The sequence below is a fragment of the Eucyclogobius newberryi genome, unplaced genomic scaffold (assembly GCF_026437365.1).
Source record: "Eucyclogobius newberryi isolate DKJ021-1_F unplaced genomic scaffold, fEucNew1.0.hap1 SCAF_19, whole genome shotgun sequence".
Taxonomy (NCBI): Eukaryota; Metazoa; Chordata; class Actinopteri; order Gobiiformes; family Gobiidae; genus Eucyclogobius; species Eucyclogobius newberryi.
In genome coordinates, this window is record NW_027315823.1 from 3,787,209 (window position 1) to 3,795,878 (window position 8,670).

Consider the following 8,670-nt stretch of genomic DNA (forward strand, 5'->3'; position numbering starts at 1 on the left):
GCTCACAACATGCTTACAACACGCTCACAACACGCCCGCCACACGCTCGCAACACGCCCACAACACGCCTACAACACACACTCGCAACACGCCCGCAACATGCCTACAACACGCTCGCCACACGCCTGCAACACACACTCGGAACAAGCTCGCAACATGCCTACAACACACCTACAACACGCCCGCAACACCCTCGCCACACGCTCAACACGCTCACAACATGCCTACAACACGCCCGCAACATGCCTACAACACGCCCACAACACGCTCACAACACGCTCACAACACGCCCGCCACACGCTCGCAACATGCCTACAACACGCCCACAACACGCCTACAACACACTCACAACACACTCGCAACAAGCTTGCAACATGCCTACAACACACCTACAACACCCTCGCCACACGCTCAACACGCAACACGCTCACAACATGCCTACAACACGCTCGCAACACGCCTACAACACACACTCGCAACACGCCCGCAACATGCCTACAACACGCTCGCCACACGCCTGCAACACACACTCGGAACAAGCTCGCAACATGCCTACAACACGCCCGCAACACCCTCGCCACACGCTCAACACGCTCAAAACATGCCCACAACACGCCCGCAACACGCTCACAACATGCCTACAACACGCCTGCCACACGCTCGCCACACGCTCGCAACATGCCTACAACACGCCCACAACACGCCTACAACATGCCTACAACACGCCCGCCACACGCTCACAACACGCTCGCCACACGCTCACAACATGCCTACAACACGCCCGCCACACGCTCGCAACATGCCTAATACACACCTACAACACGCTCACCACACGCTCGCAACATGCCTACAACACGCTCGCAACATGCCTACAACATGCCTACAACACGCCCGCCACACGCTCGCAACACGCTCGCCACACGCTCAACACGAAACACGCTCACAACATGCCTACAACACGCCCGCCACACGCTCGCAACACGCCTACAACACGCCCACAACACGCCCGCAACATGCCTACAACACGCCCACAACATGCTCACAACATGCCTACAACACACCCGCAACACGCTCGCCACACGCTCGCAACATGCCTACAACACGCCCACAACACGCTCACAACACGCCTACAACACGCTCACAACATGCCTACAACACGCCCGCCACACGCTCACAACACGCTCGCCACACGCTCGCAACATGCCTACAACACGCCTACAACACGCTCACAACATGCCTACAACACGCCCGCCACACGCTCGCAACATGCCTACAACACACCTACAACACGCTCGCAACACGCCTGCAACACACACTCGCAACAAGCTCGCAACATGCCTACAACACGCCCACAACACGCCCGCAACATGCCTACAACACACCTACAACACGCCCGCAATACCGTCGCCACACGCTCAACACGAAACACGCTCACAACATGCCTACAACACGCCCGCCACACGCTCGCAACACGCTCGCCACACGCTCAACACGAAACACGCTCACAACATGCCTACAACACGCCCGCCACACGCTCGCAACACGCCTACAACACGCCCACAACACGCCCGCAACATGCCTACAACACGCCCACAACATGCCTACAACACGCCCACAACACGCCCGCAACATGCCTACAACACGCCCGCCACACGCTCGCAACATGCCTACAACACGCCCACAACACGCTCACAACATGCCTACAACACGCCCGCCACACGCTCACAACACGCTCGCAACATGCCTACAACACGCTCGCAACATGCCTACAACACGCTCGCAACATGCCTACAATACGCCCACAACACGCTCACAACATGCCTACAACACGCCCACAACACGCTCACAACACGCCCGCCACATGCTCGCAACATGCCTACAACACGCTCGCAACATGCCTACAACACGCTCAACATGCCTGCAACACGCCCGCCACATGCTCGTAACATGCTCGCCACACGCTCGCAACATGCCTACCACACTCCCACAACACGCTCACAACATGCCTACAACACGCCCACAACACGCTCAACATGCCTACAACACGCCCACAATACGCTCAACATGCCTGCAACACGCCCGCCACACGCTCGCAACACGCCCGCCACACGCTCGCAACATGCCTACAACACGCCTACAACACGCTCACAACACGCCCGCCACACGCTCGCAACATGCCTACAACACGCTCGCAACATGCCTACAACACGCCCACAACACGCTCAACATGCCTGCAACACGCCCGCCACACGCTCGCAACACGCCCGCCACACGCTCGCAACATGCCTACAACACGCTCACAACACGCCTACAACGCGCCCGCCACACGCTCGCAACATGCCTACAACACACCTACAACACGCTCACAACACGCTCGCCACACGCTCGCAACATGCCTACAACACGCCTGCAACACCCTCGCCACACGCTCAACACGAAACACACTCACATGCCTACTACACGCCCGCAACATGCCTACAACACGCCCGCCACACGCTCGCAACATGCCTACAACACGCCCACAACACGCCCGCAACATGCCTACAACACGCCCGCCACACGCTCGCAACATGCCTACAACACGCCCACAACACGCTCACAACATGCCTACAACACGCCCGCCACACGCTCACAACATGCCTACAACACGCCCGCCACACGCTCACAACACGCTCGCCACACGCTCGCAACATGCCTACAACACACACTCACAACACACTCACAACACGCCCGCAACATGCCTACAACACGCCCGCCACACGCCTGCAACACACACTCGGAACAAGCTCGCAACATGCCTACAACACACCTACAACACGCCCGCAACACCCTCGCCACACGCTCAACATGCCTACAACACGCCCGCAACATGCCTACAACACGCTCGCCACACGCTCGCAACATGCCTACAACACGCCCACAACACGCCCACAACATGCCTACAACACGCCCGCCACACGCTCACAACACGCTCGCCACACGCTCGCAACATGCCTACAACACGCCCACAACACGCTCACAACATGCCTACAACACGCCCGCCACACGCTCGCAACATGCCTACAACACACCTACAACACGCTCACAACACGCTCGCCACACGCTCGCAACATGCCTACAACACGCCCGCAACACCCTCGCCACACGCTCAACACGCAACACGCTCACAACATGCCTACAACACGCCCGCCACACGCTCGCAACATGCCTACAACACGCCCACAACACGCTCACAACATGCCTACAACACGCCCACAACACGCTCACAACACGCCTACAACACGCCCGCCACATGCTCGCAACATGCCTACAACACGCCCGCCACACGCTCGCAACATGCCTACAACACACCTACAACACGCTCACAACACGCTCGCCACACGCTCGCAACATGCCTACAACACGCCCGCAACACCCTCGCCACACGCTCAACACGCAACACGCTCACAACATGCCTACAACACGCCCGCCACACGCTCGCAACATGCCTACAATACGCCCACAACACGCTCACAACATGCCTACAACACGCCCACAACACGCTCACAACACGCCTACAACACGCCCGCCACATGCTCGCAACATGCCTACAACACGCTCGCAACATGCCTACAACACGCTCAACATGCCTGCAACACGCCCGCCACATGCTCGTAACATGCTCGCCACACGCTCGCAACATGCCTACCACACTCCCACAACACGCTCACAACATGCCTACAACACGCCCACAACACGCTCAACATGCCTACAACACGCCCACAACACGCTCAACATGCCTGCAACACGCCCGCCACATGCCTGCAACACGCCCGCCACACGCTCGCAACATGCCTACAACACGCTCACAACACGCCTACAACACGCTCACAACACGCCCGCCACACGCTCGCAACATGCCTACAACACGCTCGCAACATGCCTACAACACGCCCACAACACGCTCAACATGCCTGCAACACGCCCGCCACACGCTCGCAACACGCCCGCCACACGCTCGCAACATGCCTACAACACGCTCACAACACGCCTACAACGCGCCCGCCACACGCTCACAACATGCCTACAACACGCCCGCCACACGCTCGCAACATGCCTACAATACGCCCACAACACGCTCACAACATGCCTACAACACGCCCACAACACGCTCACAACACGCCCGCCACATGCTCGCAACATGCCTACAACACGCTCGCAACATGCCTACAACACGCTCAACATGCCTGCAACACGCCCGCCACATGCTCGTAACATGCTCGCCACACGCTCGCAACATGCCTACCACACTCCCACAACACGCTCACAACATGCCTACAACACGCCCACAACACGCTCAACATGCCTACAACACGCCCACAATACGCTCAACATGCCTGCAACACGCCCGCCACACGCTCGCAACACGCCCGCCACACGCTCGCAACATGCCTACAACACGCCTACAACACGCTCACAACACGCCCGCCACACGCTCGCAACATGCCTACAACACGCTCGCAACATGCCTACAACACGCCCACAACACGCTCAACATGCCTGCAACACGCCCGCCACACGCTCGCAACACGCCCGCCACACGCTCGCAACATGCCTACAACACGCTCACAACACGCCTACAACGCGCCCGCCACACGCTCGCAACATGCCTACAACACACCTACAACACGCTCACAACACGCTCGCCACACGCTCGCAACATGCCTACAACACGCCTGCAACACCCTCGCCACACGCTCAACACGAAACACACTCACATGCCTACTACACGCCCGCAACATGCCTACAACACGCCCGCCACACGCTCGCAACATGCCTACAACACGCCCACAACACGCCCGCAACATGCCTACAACACGCCCGCCACACGCTCGCAACATGCCTACAACACGCCCACAACACGCTCACAACATGCCTACAACACGCCCGCCACACGCTCACAACATGCCTACAACACGCCCGCCACACGCTCACAACACGCTCGCCACACGCTCGCAACATGCCTACAACACACACTCACAACACACTCACAACACGCCCGCAACATGCCTACAACACGCCCGCCACACGCCTGCAACACACACTCGGAACAAGCTCGCAACATGCCTACAACACACCTACAACACGCCCGCAACACCCTCGCCACACGCTCAACATGCCTACAACACGCCCGCAACATGCCTACAACACGCTCGCCACACGCTCGCAACATGCCTACAACACGCCCACAACACGCCCACAACATGCCTACAACACGCCCGCCACACGCTCACAACACGCTCGCCACACGCTCGCAACATGCCTACAACACGCCCACAACACGCTCACAACATGCCTACAACACGCCCGCCACACGCTCGCAACATGCCTACAACACACCTACAACACGCTCACAACACGCTCGCCACACGCTCGCAACATGCCTACAACACGCCCGCAACACCCTCGCCACACGCTCAACACGCAACACGCTCACAACATGCCTACAACACGCCCGCCACACGCTCGCAACATGCCTACAACACGCCCACAACACGCTCACAACATGCCTACAACACGCCCACAACACGCTCACAACACGCCTACAACACGCCCGCCACATGCTCGCAACATGCCTACAACACGCCCGCCACACGCTCGCAACATGCCTACAACACACCTACAACACGCTCACAACACGCTCGCCACACGCTCGCAACATGCCTACAACACGCCCGCAACACCCTCGCCACACGCTCAACACGCAACACGCTCACAACATGCCTACAACACGCCCGCCACACGCTCGCAACATGCCTACAATACGCCCACAACACGCTCACAACATGCCTACAACACGCCCACAACACGCTCACAACACGCCTACAACACGCCCGCCACATGCTCGCAACATGCCTACAACACGCTCGCAACATGCCTACAACACGCTCAACATGCCTGCAACACGCCCGCCACATGCTCGTAACATGCTCGCCACACGCTCGCAACATGCCTACCACACTCCCACAACACGCTCACAACATGCCTACAACACGCCCACAACACGCTCAACATGCCTACAACACGCCCACAACACGCTCAACATGCCTGCAACACGCCCGCCACATGCCTGCAACACGCCCGCCACACGCTCGCAACATGCCTACAACACGCTCACAACACGCCTACAACACGCTCACAACACGCCCGCCACACGCTCGCAACATGCCTACAACACGCTCGCAACATGCCTACAACACGCCCACAACACGCTCAACATGCCTGCAACACGCCCGCCACACGCTCGCAACACGCCCGCCACACGCTCGCAACATGCCTACAACACGCTCACAACACGCCTACAACGCGCCCGCCACACGCTCGCAACATGCCTACAACACACCTACAACACGCTCACAACACGCTCGCCACACGCTCGCAACATGCCTACAACACGCCTGCAACACCCTCGCCACACGCTCAACACGAAACACACTCACAACATGCCTACTACACGCCCGCAACATGCCTACAACACGCCCGCCACACGCTCGCAACATGCCTACAACACGCCCACAACACGCCCGCAACATGCCTACAACACGCCCGCCACACGCTCGCAACATGCCTACAACACGCCCACAACACGCTCACAACATGCCTACAACACGCCCGCCACACGCTCACAACATGCCTACAACACGCCCGCCACACGCTCACAACACGCTCGCCACACGCTCGCAACATGCCTACAACACACACTCACAACACACTCACAACACGCCCGCAACATGCCTACAACACGCCCGCCACACGCCTGCAACACACACTCGGAACAAGCTCGCAACATGCCTACAACACACCTACAACACGCCCGCAACACCCTCGCCACACGCTCAACATGCCTACAACACGCCCGCAACATGCCTACAACACGCTCGCAACATGCCTACAACACGCCCACAACACGCCCACAACATGCCTACAACACGCCCGCCACACGCTCACAACACGCTCGCCACACGCTCGCAACATGCCTACAACACGCCCACAACACGCTCACAACACGCTCACAACATGCCTACAACACGCCCGCCACACGCTCGCAACATGCCTACAACACACCTACAACACGCTCACAACACGCTCGCCACACGCCCGCCACATGCCTACAACACGCCCGCAACACCCTCGCCACACGCTCAACACGCAACACGCTCACAACATGCCTACAACACGCCCGCCACACGCTCGCAACATGCCTACAACACGCCCACAACACGCTCACAACATGCCTACAACACGCCCGCCACACGCTCACAACACGCTCGCAACATGCCTACAACACGCTCACAACACGCCTACAACACGCCCGCCACACGCTCGCAACATGCCTACAACACACCTACAACACGCTCACAACACGCTCGCCACACGCTCGCAACATGCCTACAACATGCCTACAACACGCTCGCAACACACACTCGCAACAAGCTCGCAACATGCCTACAACATGCCTACAACACGCTCGCCACACGCTCGCAACATGCCTACAACACGGTCACAACACGCTCGCCACACGCTCGCAACATGCCTACAACACGCTCGCAACACGCCTACAACACACACTCGCAACATGCCTACAACACACCTACAACACGCCCGCAACATGCCTACAACACGCCCGCCACACGCTCGCAACACGCTCGCAACATGCCTACAACACGCCCACAACACGCCCACAACATGCCTACAACACGCCCGCCACACGCTCGCAACATGCCTACAACACGCCCACAACACGCTCACAACATGCCTACATCACGCCCGCCACACGCTCACAACACGCCTACAACACGCTCACAACATGCCTACAACACGCCCGCCACACGCTCACAACACGCTCGCAACATGCCTACAACACGCCTACAACACGCTCGCAACATGCCTACAACACGCACACAACACGCTCACAACATGCCTACAACACGCTCGCCACACGCTCGCAACATGCCTACAACACACCTACAACACGCTCGCAACACACACTCGCAACAAGCTCGCAACATGCCTACAACATGCCTACAACACGCCCACAACATGCCTACAACACACCTACAACACGCTCGCCACACGTTGTGCTGAGGAGATGAGACCTGACCAAAACTAACACGTTACTCATTTGAAAAAGTCACTTGGAGTACACGGATGCACAAAACTAACGCCTCGTTACTCAATACAAGTATTTTGAGTACTCTAAACGCATTACTTCCAACTCTGAACGTAATGAGTTACTTTTAAAAGTAACGTGAGTCACACTGTCCAGTTCTGGCGACAAACGGAGTCGTAACATTCCCAGTGAGAACACGACTTTCCACCTCAAGACTAAACCAGGACCCATGAATAGTGGGTCCTGGTTTAGTCTGAGTTTAGTCCTGGTTTAGACTGAGTTTAGTCCTGGTTTAGACTGAGTTTAATCCTGGTTTAGTCCGATTTTATTCCTGGTTTAGTATTGGTTTAGTCTGAGTTTAGTCCTGGTTCAGTCTGACTTTAGTCCTGGTTTAGTCCTGGTTCAGTCTGGGTTTAGTCCTATTTTATTCCTGGTTTAGTATTGGTTTAGTCCTGGTTTAGTCTGAGTTTAGTCCTGGTTCAGTCTGACTTTAGTCCTGGTTCAGTCCTGGTTCAGTCTGG